This window comes from Pan troglodytes, chromosome 5 (assembly GCF_028858775.2).
Source record: "Pan troglodytes isolate AG18354 chromosome 5, NHGRI_mPanTro3-v2.0_pri, whole genome shotgun sequence".
In the NCBI taxonomy this organism is placed as follows: Eukaryota; Metazoa; Chordata; class Mammalia; order Primates; family Hominidae; genus Pan; species Pan troglodytes.
The window spans coordinates 25,699,972-25,718,014 of NC_072403.2; the positions used below are offsets into that span (position 1 = coordinate 25,699,972).

The 18,043-nt window shown below is 39.4% G+C and overlaps 1 long non-coding RNA gene across 1 annotated transcript in view; it reads right to left on the reverse strand.

Annotated features, from left to right (window-relative positions):
- Window positions 1-18,043, reverse strand: part of LOC134810172 (uncharacterized) — a 498,390-nt gene that overhangs the window by 443,676 nt on the left and 36,671 nt on the right. Inside the window, exons 7-8 of the long non-coding RNA XR_010157579.1 lie at window positions 15,202-15,295; window positions 5,437-5,547 (exon numbers count right to left, since the gene is read on the reverse strand). This is a non-coding gene — a long non-coding RNA (uncharacterized LOC134810172). The remainder of the gene's footprint in view (window positions 1-5,436; window positions 5,548-15,201; window positions 15,296-18,043) is intronic.

An 18,043-nucleotide genomic window follows, 5' to 3' on the forward strand; every position in this document is an offset into this window, starting at 1 on the left:
ATTAATCTGCTATTGACACATCAATTTCTTTATTTAACTGAAGGTTACTGTTTCTATTAAAGAACATGTTGCACATTAAAAATGCCTTTTTTAGGCCTTTGACAAAATTCAACAACCCTTCATGCTAAAAACTCTCAATAAATTAGGTATTGATGGAACATATCTCAAAATAATAAGAGCTATTTATGACAAACCCACAGCCAACATCATACTGAATGGGCAAAAACTGGAAGCATTCCCTTTAAAAACTGGCACAAGACAGGGATGCCTTCTCTCACCACTCCTATTCAACATAGTATTGGAAGTTCTGGCCAGGGCAATCAGGCAAGAGAAAGAAATAAAGGGTATTCAATTAGGAAAAGAGGAAGTCAAATTATCCCTGTTTGCAGATGACATGATTGTATATTTAGAAAACCCCATTGTCTTAGCCCAAAATCTCCTTAAGCTGATAAGCAACTTTAGCAAAGTCTCAGGATACAAACTCAATGTGCAAAAATCACAAGCATTCCTACACACCAATAACAGACAGCCAAATCATGAGTGAACTCCCATTCACAATTGCTTCAAAGAGAATAAAATACCTAGGAATCCAACTTATAAGGGATGTGAAGGACCTCTTCAAGGAGAACTACAAACCACTGCTCAATGAAATAAAAGAGGACACAAACAAACAGAAGAACATTCCATGCTCATGGATAAAAAGAATCAATATCATGAAAATGGCCATACTGCCCAAGGTAATTTATAGATTCTATGCCATCCCCATCAAGCTACCAATGATTTTCTTCACAGAAATGGAAAAAACTACTTTAAAGTTCATATGGAACCAAAAAAGAGCCCTCATTGCCAAGACAATCCTAAGCCAAAAGAACAAAGCTGGAGGCATCACATTACCTGACTTCAAACTATACTACAAGGCTACAGTAACCAAAACAGCATGGTACTGGTACCAAAACAGAGAGATAGACCAATGCAACAGAACAGAGGCCTCAGAAATAACACCACACATCTACAACCATCTGATCTTTGACAAACCTGACAAAAACAAGCAATGGGGAAAGGATTCCCTATTTAATAAATGGTGCTGGGGAAACTGGCTAGCCATATGGAGAAAGCTGAAACTGGATCCCTTCCTTACACCTTATACAAAAATTAATTCAAGATGGATTAAAGACTTAAATGTTAGACCTAAAACCATAAAAACCCTAGAAGAAAACCTAGGCAATACCATTCAGGACGTAGGCATGTGAAAGACTTCATAATGAAAACACCAAAAGCAATGGCGACAAAAGCCAAAATAGACAAATGGGATCTAATTAAACTAAAGAGCTTCTGCACAGCAAAAGAAACTACCATCACAGTGAACAGGCAACCTACACAATGGGAGAAAATTTTTGCAATCTACCCGTCTGACAAAGGGCTAATATCCAGAATCCACAAAGAACTTAAACAAATTTACAAGAAAAAAAAACCCCATCAAAAAGTGGGCAAAGGATATGAACAGACACTTCTCAAAAGAAGACATTTATGCAGCCAACAGACACATGAAAAAATGCTCATCATCACTGGTCATCAGAGAAATGCAAATCAAAACCACAATGAGATACCATCTCACACCAGTTAGAATGGTGAACATTAAAAAGTCAGGAAACAACAGATGCTGGAGAGGATGTGGACAAATAGGAATGCTTTTACACTGTTGATGGCAGTGTAAACTAGTTCAACCATTGTGGAAGACAGTGTGGCGATTCCTCAAGGATCTAGAACTAGAAATACCATTTGACCCAGCCATCCCATTACTGGGTATATACCCAAAGGATTGTAAGTCATGCTACTATACAAACACATGAACATGTATGTTTATTGCAGCACTATTCACAATAGCAAATACTTGGAACCAACCCAAATGTCCATCAATGATAGACTGGATTAAGAAAATGTGGCACATATACACCATGGAATACTATGCAGCCATAAAAAAGGATGAGTTCATGTCCTTCGTAGGGACATGGATAAGGCTGGAAATCATCATTCTGAGCAAACTATCACAAGGACAGAAAACCAAACACCGCATGTTCTCACACATAGGTGGGAATTGAAAAATGAGAACACTTGGACACAGGGTGGGGAACATCACACACCAGGGCCTGTCATGGGGTGGGGGGAGGGAGGAGGGATAGCATTAAGAGAAATACCTAATGTAAATGATGAGTTAATGGGTGCAGCAAATCAACATGTCACATGTATACCTATGTAACAAACCTGCACGTTGTGCACATGTACCCTAGAACTTAAAGTATTTTTTTTAAAAAAAAAAAAGCCTTTTTTCTTTTTTGAGATAGGGTCTTGCTCTATCGCCCAGGGTGGAGTGCAGTGGCTCAATCTTGGCTCACTGCAACCTCTGCCTCCCAGGTTTGAGGGATTCTCCAGCCTCAGCCTCCCTAGTAGCTGGAATTACAGGCATGTGCCACCATGTCCAGTTAACTTTTGTATGTTTGGTAGAGACTGGGTTTTACCATGTTGGCCAGGCTGGCTTCAAACTCCTGACCTCAGGTGATCCACTGCCTGCCTTGGCCTCCCAAAGAGCCGGGATTACAGATGTGAGCCACCGCGCCCAGCCAAAAAAATGTCTTTATTAAGTATGGCATCGTGAGAACTTGTGATTTCCTCAACGTGTTTTTGTTGGTGTAATGGGATTTAATGGATCTTGGGGTTTACACACCTGGTATTGCACCCTGGTTCCAGTATTCCCCAAGGGTAGCCATAGACAATTTATTTAACCCCACAGAGCTTTGCTTTTCTCTTCTGAAAGTAAATGGAGGTAACTATATCTAATCTCAGACCACTGTTGTGACGATAACGTGAAAATTGAAATTATATAGCATAGGGCCTAACACCATCTTGATGCATAATGAATATTCATTTTCTGCCTTGTTTTCGATATTATAAAAATCTCTTATGAAGATATTTAAGTGAACCAAATGTCAAATTGAGAATGATAGAGGCCAAAACAGACTTTTTTAATCCTCAGAGGACAATGGATAATAGGTGCTATATAAGCACACAATTTTTTTTATTACACTAATGACTTATCCTCAGAGGACAATGGATAATAGGTGTTATATAAGCACACAATTTTTTTATTATACTAATGACTTTGCATATATATGTGGTATTAAGTGATAATGTATAACTGGCTTTTATTTACACATTGTGCACAAATAAATTTGTTTCAATTTGAACAAGTGGAAGTGGTTTATTCTGGAATTTTTTTGGATCTCTTTTATTTTTTTAAAGACAGGGTCTCACTCTGTCACCCAGGCTGGAGTGCAGTGCGGTGATCATAGCTTATTGAAACCTTGAATTCCTGGGCTCAACTGATCCTCCTCCTTTAGCCTCCCAAGTAGCTGAGACTACAAGTGCATGCCACCATGCTCAGTTAATATATTTTTATTTTTATTTTTGTAGAGATTGGGTCTCACTGTTGCCCAGGCTGGTCTCCAACTCTTGACTTCATGCAATCCTCCCACCTCACCCTCTTAAAGTGCTGAGATTACAGGCATGAGACACCATGCCCCACTGACCTAGTTTTTAGACATATCTTCACTGTTTCTAATTGGATATTTCACAACAAGAATGTCTTTGTTCATTTTGAACATTCAACAGTTTTATATTTTGTTATTTTAAGGTGTACTCCAGATGTCCTTTTTAATGTTGCTGTTTGCAGTTATGTCAAGTCATCAAACCATGGCTATCAAGGTGCCATATTGCAGTCCATTCATGACCCATGTTCAAATGGGGTTCCAGTAAGTGCGTCTTCAGCACTGGTATGCTTGGTGCATCCCAGGTCCTCCTTTTCAGCAATCATGTTTTGCTTTTTAATATAAATGATAATGATTGTCAGGGGATGCTACAGAAACAACTCAAGAACCTCAATGGTATGTGTGACTGGTCCAAGGTTTAGAGTCAAGTACAGGACTAAATCACCATAGATATCAGACCTTCAGTTTAACCAGAAGAATAAATCTCTGTAGAAGTGTCATAAAGGTACAGTGCATATTCAATACAATGTAAAATGGTAAGAAAACTAGCAAACCTAACACAAACCAGCACAGGATTGAGTGCCAGGTAATTGATGATGAGAGTATGGTCCATGTTAGAATGTAAGAAGGTGTTAGAAGTGATCACCTATCCAGGTGATCACTCCGGATAGTGGAGCTGAGAATAGAAGGTGGGTTTCCCTAAACTCTGAAAGTGGGGATGTGGCTAGATAAAGAAGATGCAGCAAAGTCGTTACACTGACAGGAGACTATCCACATTATCTCATCGGAAAAGCCTTAATGATTCTCATAGTTAGGGGAGTAGTCATGTAATACATATTCTTGATGCACCAGGATTATTGGTTTTGTGCCTCGCCTTTGGTATTATAAAAATCTTTTACGAGAAATGATGACTTCGAGTGCAAGGAAGAGGATGGAAATACTTGACTCTCACTGGAAAACATGAGAAAGTTCATTCTGCTCTTGTCTTCCCCCATCTGCTCTGCAGGAAAGTAAATGCCCTTGGCACTGCCACAAAGCTTCTTCAAAGGAATTTGTGAAAGGGAGAGAAAAACTTTGCAGATGCCCTAGAGCTTCAGATGGCTTGCAGCCCCTTCTTGACAACACTCCCTGAAGACGGCCATTTATGACCTCCCCTTAAAGAAAAAAAACAGACTTGCTTCACTTCCAGCTTTTAAGCTTACTTGCAGGTATTTCCTGCATATATCTTGCTTAGCAATGACTCCATTTCATTAACAAACTATCCAATAATCCTGTTGTTACCACTCACTTCACAGCTGAAATACCTGGACCACAGAGAAACACCTGCCTAAAATTGCATGGATCAGCAGAAGCAGGAACAACTTTAAAATTCCCAATCCACTCAACAAGAATCTCCCAAGTATAGGGAGAGTGTCGGGATAACCTCCCAGTTCTGTTCTTAGCCCTTGCTTGTTGACTAGCTTTCTTGGCACACTGATGTATGAGAAATATGGCTTCCACTGTGTACATACATACATACAGAATGGTACAGGGAGTAGTCTTTTCCTCCTTGTGATAAACAAAAATAGCCATGCCTACATCAATACAAAATAACTACACACCTTTTTTTTATCCTTTGGATTTGCCCTTGGAAACGGTCATCTATTAACAGCAATTGGATGATTTTTTTTTAATGGACTGGCACAGGTGGTCTTGTATTTGACTCACTGGAATAGACAGTATTTTCTTTGGTAGGACCAACTGGAAAACGTTGGTTGGTTTTTGAGACACAAGGGACATAACCAGCGTTTTCAGACAAACCTAAGTCAGGTAAGCAAGCCTCTTTTCAAATCCCCAGTTTCAACGCAAGATAAACTTCTCTAAGATTTAAGTCAGTGTAAAATGTATGAGGTACCTCTTCCTTCCAGCATCCCCCGTGCTTGATGAGGCAAAAGGAAGAAGACGGCGAGTGTTTAGCTGCCTTTTAGAGGATATTCATGAAAATCAGAAGAATGGCATGTGACACCTGTGGGAAAAGTTAAGGAAATTAAGATTCTTACATCGGAAAAAAATAACCCCTGGGGTGAGTTAATCTTCATGTATGTAAAGAGTAAATAGCTGCAAGATGCCATCTGATTTACTATAATAAGGGCAAAACACAAATTACTACATCTGAATTGCTGTCGATATAGCCATATTACGCAACGAGGAAAGTGTAACCGGATGTTAAATTAGGCCTCATCGTATCTTGCTCTCGATTAAGGTGCCAATATATTAACAGATATCATAAAAAATATGAAACAGATCCTTAAATGCAGAGTTACAAAAGGGTTTGTTCCGTAACTCCTGAAGCCTCTCACTTACTTTGAAAATACAAAAGAATGGACATAGAGGAGACAAGAAGCAATAGTAAAAAGATTCTTCTGCAGACGACAGTTGCTATGCCTTGAGTCTGCCCATTCAGAAAGGGGTGGGGTGGAAGAGAGAGCATCCTCTGTCACCTCGAGCCTAGACTGGACCATTGAAGATCTAGAAATGGGCAGTTGGAGGATACAGAGGACTGGTTCCTGACTTAGCCTGAGAAAGCTGAATCAGCCCATGAAAGCAGGATCCAAATGACATTGGGATTCATCTTCACTCTCTAGCAAAGGGTATGTAACCTATCCCCATGGACCAGATAGGAGCTAAAGCGGCTTGCCATTGGGTCCCGTACACCAGGGTGGAATGCAGAGGGGCCCAAGGACCACAATGCTGGAGATGAAATCCGTCAGAACTACATCCTGACTTCTGTTTGATTATGCAGATTCAAAGGAAAGGCATTCTGGCTCTAAAAACAAAAACAAAATTGGAAGATATAAGTAAGACTAAGAAAAAAGGAAGGAAACAACTCCCTTGCTTTTAGGTTTGCTCAGAGTGAAGCAAGATGAAGAAAAATCAGTTATAAACTTTAAAGTAAGGTGTCATGCTACTGATATAAAGAGAAATTAAGAGTTTTGAGGCAAAACCAGCTGTCAGACAGGTAGAAAATATGATATAGCTCTTGAGAAAAGAGAATGCTCCTGGAACAGATGGGCGCGCCTCTGAGCTTTATAAAGCATTAACTAGCTGTTTAAATAAGACCTTATCAGATGTTTTCAATGCAATTTTGGAGGTGAAATGGAAAAAAAAAAAAAAAAACAAAGTCCAAGGCACAAAGGGAATTGATATCACAAATAAGAGACACTCTTGAATTCAGAGTGCAAGTTATTGTACAAAGTTTTTCTTTAAGACTAGCCACAGTATTTGTAAAACATGGAGCATATTACAAAATCTGCAATTAAAGTAATATATATTGCAATATTAGCCTTTAAAAGAGAGACATACTTAAGGAAAAAGATAGTTTGTGATGATATGTACAGCTCTTCATCTGAGACCAAAAGGGCAAGCAAACATTCATATCCACACTACTATAGGTAATCGTTTTTCTTGTAATCGTACTCAGCTATGAATACATTCACAAGAAAGGAGAAAAATCACAAAAGGATAAAGGAAAAGATTGAGTCTGTGTTGAATGTATTGATACTCAATACTGTGTTAAAAATATGTATTTAAAAAATAGAGCTCAGTCCATTGCACAGAAAATAAAAGAGACAGTGGGTTTTCTTGTCAGATGGCTCACATACGTACATACTTAATTCAATCAGCAAAGGTTTATCAAGTGCCTCAGGGTGCCAGGCAGTGGACTAGGTGACCCAGTAGGGAAGATAAATAATATCCAAACTCTACCATCCATGAGCCTCTCTTTCATGCCTGTTGCTCTCACTACTAGTACCTATTGCAAATTGACTTACCCATAAATGCTACTCACACTCACACATTTGGCCACCAAGCTGTAGGAATGGTGGAGGGGCCATTCCAGGTGTGGAGCTAGAGAGATGGAGTAGGAAGTGAATATGGAGCCTCAGACGCCACCCAACAGACAGACTGGAGTGAGGAAATGCGTAAGACCAGCACTCCACTGGATGTAGAGCCATAATCTAACCACGGTTCACATTAACGTCCACACCATGACTGTATGTCATTATTTAGAGTGGGAAGAGAGGAGAAATCAGAAAAGGGGACGGAAGATAGCATCTGTGCCTATAAAATGTAAGCATATGTATTAAGAAACAACACAGAACAATCCCGGGATGAAAGACATCGAAGAGTAGGGAAAACAGAATGGATGAAACCTATTTTAATTGTCATTTTTTGACAGAATTCACATTGTTTAAGAGGTCATTAAATTAGGCATAGTGGTTTAAAATTTGGAGTTTTGCCCCTAAGAAACTCAGGATTAAAACTATGGCTCTGCCACCCACTTCATGAGAAACCCCTAAGGTTCATTTTCCCCATCTGCAAAATTGAAATAAAGCAGTGCCCACAAAGGGTTGCTGTAAGGGTTAAATTAGATGAAGAACACAAAGTACATTTATCATAGTGTGTGAAAATTATCAAAGGATTCAACAAATGTTTTGTTATTATTAATATTACCGTTATTAAGCCTGCTTACAATGAGGCAACTTTTAAACTTTATTATAAAGACATAACTATTCTTCTGACTTCTCAGGGCATCTTGTTTGCAAAGTACTGCAGAGTTTATTATCAAGGCATTCAACAAATAGTTATTAAGGATCTATTATATTGCAGATACTGTGCTGGGAATGTACCAGGGGGCAGGACAGGTCTGATTCCTGCTGTCATAGAGCTCAGAGTTTGGAAAAGAAATTACTCTAGAAACGTTATTGGCAAAGTTCTTGGCATCAGAGAATGTCAAAACAATCTTTCCAAGATGCATACATGGGTCAAATAACTTTTACAGAACAAGTAAGAAAATCTCCCCTGTAAGAATACTAGAAGGAAGAAAAAAAAATGGACCTGAAAAACTCAGGCCTCAGAGAAGATGGAACATTTATCTGATAAAGGATCTTTGGATTAATTTAATTCTGCTGCCCACAAGCCTTGCTATTCCACACTCAATTTCTCTGATGCTTCCTCTCCTCTTGACCTTCCCTGTCACTATTCTAGTTCCTCATCTCTCACAGGTACTACTGCTAATGACTCCTTACTGTGCCTCTGACATCTGGGCTTAGGCCCCTCTCATCATTCCTTCAACCTTCCCTTCTTTCAAGGCATTTCCAATCATCTCATTCTGTTCAAAACTCTGCAACACCCTCCCATTGCCCACAGGGTACAATTCAACGGCTTTACACAGCAAACAAAGCTGTTCGCAAACCAGATGCTTCTTATGTGTCAGGTCTCACCATTTCTTCTATCAACATTTTTATCCCGTTTTGACTACTTAAGGGTTTCAAAAGTACCATACTGTCTCTCACCTCTCTCTTTTTTCCACATTCCCTCTGCCCAAAATGTCCCAGCCTCCTTTGTAGGGCTCCTCCAGCATTATCTCTGCTCTTCAGACCTTGATTTTAGGAATCCTAATGTTGCATCACATGATTTGTTTGTTTGCTTTTGTGTCCATCTCTCCGCTGGATTGTAAGCTCCTTGAGAGCGAGTTTAGTATCTTTTATTTTGGAATCTCTACATCTGTGATATTGCATAAGCCAAAACAGATACCCAGTGAGCCAGCAGCTATGTTTTACAAAACTTTTTTCACATTCATTACCTTATTTGATATGCCTAGAAATGGTGCCTTTTAGAAACCAGGTGTAACTGGTAGAGCAGGTTTGAGGCATTTTTACATTGTCAAATGATAAAACCAAAATTAAGAAATATTCAGAAGAGGTAGACTAGGGTTACATAAAGAAAAATAGCAGAAGATTTTCCTCAAACTCTTGCATTATCTTCACATTATCTCTCCTGCTAGACTATGTGACCTCTGAGTATAGGATTAAAAGCAAAAGAAACTGAAAAATAAAGGTAAATCATATAGCAAGAAAGCAGAAGGGATTTTCAGATGCAACACAATAAATGAATCTATTTCATCACTCCCTCGTTGTTAGTCACTCCTCAAAAAATTTACTCCCACAAAAGAATTTTCTGAAGTGTCTTCTATCTTCAAACCAAACAAAAAAACTTTCAAAATTTATGACCTATTTATTTTTTTGCTCTTTACAGCCCTCAGCTTCAAATTTCCAAAATGTTATCAAGTATTACATTTAATCTTATAACAAACTTACATCCCAGGTAGGATGTTGCCTATAGGACTCATGCTGGGTGATGCCTGGGTGATCCAAACAGGGAAACAATATTCCTTTAAGCCACATTAGCTCTCAACGGTGTCACTGGTCACGCGTAGAGAGGCAAATTCATGAGCAGCATTGGGGAGTTAATGAACGGCTGGCCAGATGGTGCCTGTCAGAAGGTGTTGACTTTTTAGACAACTGGGACTGTTTCCTGGGAGTAAATGAGAGGTGCAGCAGGGACGGATTGCATCTCAATCACACAGAAACAGACAGATTCACTGCTAATGAAAATAATCACATAGCCAGGCATATTTTTCCTCTTTTGATTTTATTTGTTTGTTTTACCTGGTAGATATAGAGGAGGATCTAGCTGAAACTATAACATCATATTAAACAACGCAATGGAGTAAATATGAAAAGCTACCTACAAACTATTAGTATTCTTAATTAGGAAAAATCAAATAGAATAAGGAAAAATAATGCAAATTAGTGGTAAACTAACCTGGAATTAATAAGGGTATTTTGATTGCTATAGCATGAACTACTTGAAAATAAATAAAATTTGAAATACAATAGTGACCTGCAGATGTTATTGAAATATCATTCAAACTGGTGGAGTCCATTAAGGATATTCTCACACTTTTGACTTTCCAGCATAATACATCTGAAATGAACCACTTTTACTAATTTGACCATTTTCACTTGCTGCTTTGCTGAACTGCGGAAGTTTTCCTATTACATGCTTACTGACATCTTTGGCAGGTAAACCTTGATACTCAATGCCCACATTTCAGCAGATATAATAAGTAGAAAACTTCATTGACTTTTTTGTTGCTATCAGAGAATATTACCTAAACATTTGTCTGCCTGTTGTGGTTACTCATAGATACTGCATAAAATCAGTTAAATAAATGCCATCACCAAACTATGGGTAGCCTGTTTGGTCACAGTAACAGACTCAGCAGATTGGGCAACTCTATTTCTTACCAGCTATGTGACCTCAGGCAAGTTGTTTAGCCTCTCCTTGTCTTGGCGCCCTGGTTAAAGTGAAGATTCTATGAAATGAATGCAAAGAGTTTGACACAGTAGCTAGCATGTAGTCAACTCTCGTAATGCTTCTCTTTCCTGACTACAAAGAGCTCTCAGTCCAGGTCATTCATTCATTTCCTTCTTATGTTTCCATCCTCCTTGATTGCACACACTGGGTTTGTCTTCAACCTTGTGTCCATCCTAAACAGGCTTCTAGAAATTCAGAGCGATGTATCTGAAAATTTGCCTTGTTATCTAATAAGAGGCAGTGACTGTATGGAGCATAATATTAAGACACTTAATATTTTACCATCATTTTTTGCCACTTGAGTCAACCCCCCAGCAGGGGTCAATGTAATGGATTTTTCTAGTACAATTTCCTCTATGCTTTGAGGATTTCCTGGGGGCAGAGATTTCTTACAGACAGCTTAAACAATGCAATCAGTGGAAATAGATGAAGTTCCATATTCCTAGCACTGACCACAATATGTCATTTTTTTCTTTCTTAAAGGTGATTTATTTTTATCTGTTTGGTTGTGAAACAAGGATCAGATTATACACATATACACATTGCTCAGAACATGAGGTTAAGCGTTTGCTCAGCTTCCATCTCCTTCTGCATTAGATATTGAAGCAACTGTCAAGATGTGGAACAGGATTTTGTTGTTGTTGGGATAATAATGGCATATATTTATTTCCAGTAGACTTAATAAAATATAATGAATAACAAAATGGGAAAGATTTAGACAATTTCTACCTATGTGTAAATGGAAAAGAAGGCAAAAGCACTCAAAAGAGAACGTTAAAAACGTTCAGCACATCACGTTGCAGCATGATTAGCATGGTACAGAACAGAGAGGTGATGCTGCCCTTGGGTACCACATTTAGTTCAGCCAACCTGGAATATAATGTGCAATGACCACCTTTTAGACATCGACTTTAAAAACCATGATAGCTAACTCAGAAAAGTCTCTGGTTTTTAAAACTTACCTTAATTTCAACTCAAGACACTCCATTTGAGACAAATATCCTTGATGTTAAAGCTGAATGACTAGAATTCTATTAAAACTATTATTAAGTTGATTTGAATAACGCTTTGTGAAGACAATGACCTGTGAACAGAACTATTTATATTAAAAAGCAACAATGTTTCTATGTTTTAGTCTCTTGTCACGCCTCTCTCAATACTATGCTTTTATCTGGTTCACAGCGTCATCAGTGAGAATCACAGCATTCAGACCCAAGTATACTCAGCACTCTTGATTACTTTCACATTGAGAGTAATGCATGTATAATTGCAAATCAGTTGGCCTCCTAACTCTAACCCATTAGGTTTTCACATATCCATTAGTACAATTTACAGAATTAGAAGTGCTTCACTCACAAACATTTGCAGGCCACCTTTATCCAGTTACTTAAGAAAGTTTACTTGCATATTGCATGTGAGATGGCCACATAAACATGGATAGTATTCCACCTGGAACTGTGAAATATGCATGTCTCAAATAGAAGTTGAGTTTTAACAAAGACTTTCTTCCCAAGGAACCACGATTTTCACACTGCAAGTTCAAAAGTAGGATTAGCTTAATCTCAATTCTAGTTTCTTACTAGGAAAATAGCTTTTCTCCACTAGACTCAAACATGTTCAGAAGAAAAGAAGACTGAGGATTGAGATGATGCTCTGGATCATTTAGACCAAATCCACTCTATCCTCATATATTTGTACCATATAGCCTTTTTGCCTCAGTTCTATTTTTCTTTTTCTTTGCAGGCACCATTACAGAAGAATTAAATACTGATAGATAAAAGTTAGCCTCGCTATAAGAATACAGTCAAATTGGCTGGGCACGGTGGCTCATGCCTGTAATCCCGGCACTTTGGGAGGCCGAGGAGGGCCGGATCACCTGAGGTCAGGTATCGAGACCAGCCTGGGCAACATGGTGAAACCCCGTCTCTACTAAAAATACAAAAATTAGCCAGGCGTGGTGGTGGGTGCCTGTAATCCCAGTTACTCGGGAGGCTGAGGCAGGAGAATCGCTTGAACCTGGGAGGCAGAGGTTGCAGTGAGCCAAGATCACACCATTGCACTCCAGCCTAGGCGACAGAGCGAGATTTTGCCACACACACACACACACACACACACAAAAACTAACAAAAAAAGCCACCCAAATTAGCCAAGCCAGAGAAATGCAGTAGTGTATTAATTCACCAGTGCTCATCAAATGAGGCTGAACAGGTTAAAAACTGGAATTTCTGGGCTTCTGCCCCACTACGATAAAACCACTTATGTAAAGGTTTAATTCCTGAGTACAGTGACCTTGAGTAAATTTCCGTGTCCTCCAGGCTTGTCCTCCCCCACAAAATCTTCCCTGACTGCCTAAGAATTCTTAAAATTCCTTTCATGTGAGGCAAATTTTTTCATTTCAAAAATGGCTGTAGAAGAAGCTATACATTTACTTAATTTTACATTAACATATGGATATCCTTAGAAGGGGTACCTCCTCTCTTAGTAAAATTCAAAGCCATTAAAATTTAGCACTGGAAGGAGAATCTACTACTGAGGAAGGTTGGATTCGTGGGACATCGACTCTTTCCTGTTCCACTGCTTGCCAGTTTTTTGTTTTGTTTGGTTTTGTTTTGTTTTTGTATTGTTTTGTTTTGTCTTTTGAGACAGAGTCTCACTCTGTCTCCCAGGCTGGAGTGCAGTGGTGCAATCTCAGCTCACTGCAACCTCTTCCTCCTGAGTTTGAGCAATTCTCCTGCCTTAGCCTCCCAGGAAGCTGGGATTACAGTCTCCTGTCACCATGCCTAGCTAATTTTTTTGCATTTTTAGTAGAGACAGGGTTTCACCATGTTGGCCAGGCTGGTTTCGAACTCCTGATCTCAAGTGATCCACCCGCTCTGGCCTCCCAAAGTGCTAGGATTACAGGCATGAGCCATCACACCCAGCCTCCTCACCAGTTTTACCCCTTTGGGTTCTCTCCCTGTGGTTACTGTGGCAGCCCCCATACTAACCCTCAGGAATACCATGCTCTTCCATTAATATTCTGAGTCATGTATGGCTAAAACTTCTTTTCTTAGTGCCTCTTAGCATAGCAGATACTGACTGGAACACCCAGGTCTTTATTCTGTATTAAAATACAACGCTGACCGGAGCAGGGGAAATAGAGAAAACAAGAAAAGGAAAGAAAGAAAGGGAAGTCACACGCTATGACTCTGTATCTAGGGGCTTTATATGTCTGGGAGCTATTTCATTTTGTCCCCACATCATTCAGATAGGGAAGGTTTCATTATTCATGCTTTGTAAGTGGTACAAGACTCAGAGACTTAGGAACTTGCCCAGAATCAATCACTGGTAAATGACAGAGCTGAAATCCAAACCCAGGTGTGCATGACCTCACAGAGTAAGGTCACGCCTGGCTCACATCAAGGGCTTGCTCAGTTGAGGGCACCAAAGGACCCCCACAGCCTCTCCATTAAGTTGCTTAGGTTCCCCAGTAACTCCCCATAACCAATCTATCTCTGTAGGGAAGCTGCTGACACCTTCCAAAGGTAACCACCTCTCTGACACCTGACTAAGCTCATGGGTCAGATCAAAAGAAACACCCTGCCGCCCACCAGGATTTGTCTCTCTGGGTTTTGGCTGTCCAGCCTGAGACACTCTTTCCAAGGTGACTGATACCCACTCAAATCCAGTAGGTCCCTGACCTTTACACACAGACCACTACACAACAGTGCCTTATGACCACACAGGCTTCCATATGCCTTCCGCACAGCAGTTGCACACAATGTAACAACGGAGAATACTTCCCCTACAGACAACAGTAGCCTATTCTTACCTGAGGAGGCTACTAATTGTAGAAAGGAGGAAGAATAAGGTAGAAACAACTGTGAGCAAATGGGCTAAAGAGAAGAGCAGTTTGGATGTTAACAAAATCAGTCCCTTTCCCCTTTCTCCGTGAAGATCCTGCTCATTTCTGAGGCTCAGCACAGATTCCTCATCCTAGTGAAGCTTTCTCTGTTGTCTCCATGTAGTCCCAATTTACCCATTCTCTAATCCCATAATATTTTGTTTATACCCTTTTTATTCCCCTAAAATTATGCTGTCCTATGATATAATTAGTTGTTTATGGTCCTCCACCCCAAGTAAAGTGAAAGCTCCTTGTGAGCAAGGATTGTGCCCAGTCTTACGCAGTTCCCCAGGCATGTGCGAGGTAGTAACAGTAGTAATAATAGTAATGGTAATGGCCACCATTTATTAAGTACTTACCACTGAGTACTCCTATCCATGCAACCCTTGCAATAAGGAACATTACCTGTCTTTTACAGATGTAGACACCAAAGTTTAAAATGACTAAGCAGCTTCCCCAAAGTCAGACAACCAGTATATGGCTTCCATCCCACATCTGACTAACTCCCAAAGGATGTGGTTTTTCCCAGTCACCTCCAAATAAGTGTTTACTGAAAGAATAATAGTAAAACTTCACCTGTTTCCCAATTTTCCACTGCAAATGCCTCCAAGTAAATTAAACAGGCAGAAGAGATTTTCTGTTGTTGTTGTTGTTACTGTCCAATAGGGTCCTGCCGAAGAAATCCAAATTTCATGGGCTTGTACTTCTAAGAGTCATCAGTAGCTCTGACATAAACATGTATGCATATAAAAAATAAATATGTATCTAAAGATACACCATTTTACTTTTATCTCTTCCATTATTTAGGTGGTCCTCTTATACTGGAGATATTCGTTTACCTATTATGAAGCAAGCCGGCTGACTCACTACTGTTCTAATGATAGTCTGTCTCCCTGACAACTCCTATAGATAACCTGGGGATACTCACACCCTGTGGGAAGGTATAAAACAAACCAGAGAATTTTCTGAGATCTATATTAGTATGTATTAAGCAATGTGAATTCAGTATTTTCATTTTTAATAGAATGAAAAATCTATAAGAAAACTAAATAGTCTTCAGATTATTTTCTGTGGGGAAAAAAATGATTCATTCCTCGATTAATCAAGCTTCATGGCACTGCGCACAAAATCCGTTTGCCAGAGGTCAGTGCTGTGAATATTAAATGGTTTTTGTGCTAGAATATTTAGATTATCCTAGCTTTTGGATACAAAGACTATTCCTACTCCACTGAGGCAGAGAAGTGTCTTCTACCTGATGATAGTGTGAATCGGACATGAGCAGACAAGCCATGAGGAATATGAAATTACCATTATTGATGGTGGGGAAGTTAGAAGTAAAGAAAGAAAAATAAAGATAAGGAAGTCACACAAACACACTTAAAGACACATTCTTGGGAGAAGAGAATAGGAAAAGAGATGCTATGGCCACTATGGTACATTGGGCAGCCAGGATCTTATATAAAGACCAAAGCGATAGGCTAACAACAGTATAAATCTCCATTGATGTTATAAGGTTTAAAAAATGTCTTTCACTCATTTGGTTCATCAATGAATCAAATTAATTTTTTTTAACAAATTGACTAGGGTTATTAACTCTGTTGGGCTGTTATTGGGAAAACAAGAAAATAATAAAAGATGGTTTTTTCCCTTGGGGCTCTCATAGTCTCCACTGCACATATATTGAATGCTTGCCCTGGGCCAGGCACTGTTCCCATGTCTGTTGGCCCCACTAGATAAGAAATCTTCAAATGTAGGAAAAGACAACCATGTAAGAAAACCATTACGATGAGGCATAATCAGTGCTAACGGTGGGATGGCCTTGGGATATATTATCAATATATTATTAATATATTGATTGAGATTATCTTGATTAATGACTAAATGCTAACTATATTGCATGGCAACATGGGCCTGAGACACTCTGCCACTTTTGAAAAACAACAGAGAAAATTAGCCAGGCATGGTAGCCAGTGCTGTAGTCACAACTACTCACTCGGGAGGCTGAGGCATGAGAATTGACTGAACCCAGGAGGCGGAGGTTGCAGTGAGCTGAGATCATGCCACTGCACTCCAGCCTGTGTGACAGAGCAAGACTCTGCCAAAAAACAAAACAAAACAAAACAAACAAACAAAAAACCAGTATCCTCATGGTAGCATCCCAGTGTCTTTAAGGGAATGGAAACAGAGGTGGCTGGAAACAAGGGCAGAAGCCAAGCATAAAGGATCTCAGATACTTTCTTCTGGATTTTGAACTTTATCCCATCAGTAATGGAGAAATACTAAGGAACTAAATGTACACAGAGAAAAATATAACCAACAGCATAAGGGAATAAATATGAAGAACTAATGATTAAGAGCTAGGAAGGTGAATGAACAAAGAAATGAGAAGATTATTTGTGGCAGACATGACAACCATTTCTTACCCTCCTTTCTCTTGCTTGACTCTCACTACAAAGTCAAAAATCAGGATACTGGCTTTCTAGCCTCCTTTAGAATTAAAGTAGGTCATGTGACCAATCATGTTGCCATAGGATCCTGGTTAGGACAATGAGCTTAAAAGAATATTCGCTGGGGCTTTCTGCATACACAAACCCTAAGGAATTGTACTAGTTAACAAAGATTTTCCTTTCTAAATAAGAGTAAAGGCTCACCAAGCAAGATTCCTCTCATCCCCTGCCACTCCCTGTTTAATGCCTTTGTAAAAACTGTAATTTGGTGAATCCCAATACTGTAATGGCCAATTTAGGATCATGATCGGGAGGTTCAGGGTACTGTTTCCTAAACTGATATCAATCTCTTCAAATAAATCATTCCTGCCTGAAGTGTCTCCTCTAGTGAACAGACCGTCAGTAACCACCCAATTATCACAACTTCTTTTCTAAAGTAAGTAAACAAAACTTCATTTTGCAGCATCATCAGGTTCAACAGAGTCAGAAAAATAAAAATAAACAGCAGATAAGTGAAGAATAAAGTGAAGTCCCATATGGGTTTTTGTTCAGATGGCCATGCAACGTAATTTAATAGAATGAGCACTAGACAGAAAGCCAGATTCTGCTACTTGCTTTGTTTTTCATTAGATTATCAGGTTAGATGAACTACAAAACGAGGAAGCCAACTGGGAATCAGGACCTGAAACAGGATTCATCTCCTGGGCTTGAAGTCCTGCTGGATACAAAGACGGCCATGAATAATGGCCCAGGAAAAGCCCAGGTGAACTACTGTGTTCTTTCTGCTGCTGTGTTTTATTCCTGCCTTTCTTTATGTTGGTGTTCTACTTCAAGATCACAGAGAAACCGGAACCTACCTCTTTACAACTTACGGTAGGAGGAATTATTAGTAGAATAGAAACTTGGGTCCTGGAAGCTATCTAGGAATGTATTGCCATAACTGAGTTCCAGATCAGAGTGAGATCAATAGC